Source organism: Sinocyclocheilus anshuiensis, unplaced genomic scaffold (genome assembly GCF_001515605.1).
Source record: "Sinocyclocheilus anshuiensis isolate Anshui unplaced genomic scaffold, SAMN03320099.WGS_v1.1 scaffold880, whole genome shotgun sequence".
Lineage (NCBI taxonomy): Eukaryota > Metazoa > Chordata > Actinopteri > Cypriniformes > Cyprinidae > Sinocyclocheilus > Sinocyclocheilus anshuiensis.
The window spans coordinates 454,502-454,988 of NW_015548254.1; the positions used below are offsets into that span (position 1 = coordinate 454,502).

A 487-nucleotide genomic window follows, 5' to 3' on the forward strand; every position below is an offset into this window, starting at 1 on the left:
TATGCCTTTGTCCATATTAGGGATTTCCTCCAACGTGATTTTTGTGAGTATTTCATTTTATGATTTTTTCACTTATGGTTTTACTGCACGAGGCTGCCCTCCGGCTACCAGTATGAATGAAAAAGCTACAGCTACTCACTCTTTTACCTCATTTTGGGTAAAAATAGGAAAAATACGTTTTTCTCCAGTGTAGAGGAGTTTCTCTCTCTCTCTCTCTCTCTCACACACACAGAGGATGCATAAAATTTCCTGACAAAAATGAAGAAATTACAGTTAATGAATTTCAATCATAATCAGTGATAAATCCTTAGACCTTTCTAAACAAGTATAAACCCCCTGCATGTTAACAGGTCATGCTGCAGTTTTCTGTAAACTATATTAATAATAATAATTATCAATAATTATTACTTTGTTTAATGATTTATTTAGTTATAACTATAATTAGAATTATTAGTAGTCATATTGATATATAAAAACAACAAAAAAA

General features: G+C 30.8%; 1 protein-coding gene across 1 annotated transcript in view; it reads left to right on the plus strand.

The window, feature by feature from the left end:
• The window catches only part of LOC107655373 (beta-1,3-galactosyltransferase 1-like), a 6,991-nt gene that overhangs the window by 2,644 nt on the left and 3,860 nt on the right, over positions 1–487 (plus strand). The window lies entirely within an intron of this gene.